This window comes from Buceros rhinoceros, unplaced genomic scaffold (genome assembly GCF_000710305.1).
Source record: "Buceros rhinoceros silvestris isolate BGI_N320 unplaced genomic scaffold, ASM71030v1 scaffold11113, whole genome shotgun sequence".
In the NCBI taxonomy this organism is placed as follows: Eukaryota; Metazoa; Chordata; class Aves; order Bucerotiformes; family Bucerotidae; genus Buceros; species Buceros rhinoceros.
Genome location: NW_010401858.1, coordinates 40685 through 40925, shown reverse-complemented (window position 1 = coordinate 40925; position 241 = coordinate 40685).

Below are 241 nucleotides of genomic sequence, written 5' to 3'. Positions count from 1 at the left end.
CTGCAGCTGGAGGCACGGACGGCTGGAATAGCCCGTGTCCTGCCCCAGCATGAGCCCTCCCAGCCGCAGTCTCACCAAACCACGTGTGCTGGCGTACCTGGAGCTCAAGCCCGGGCAGCAGCGGTAGCTCCAAGGCTTACAGCAGTGTATTTCTGTGCATCATCTATGGGCAGAAGCCTCACGCACCTCCAGACCACACTGCAGAGAAGATGGGAATGTCTCAGCACACGCACGGGTGCAG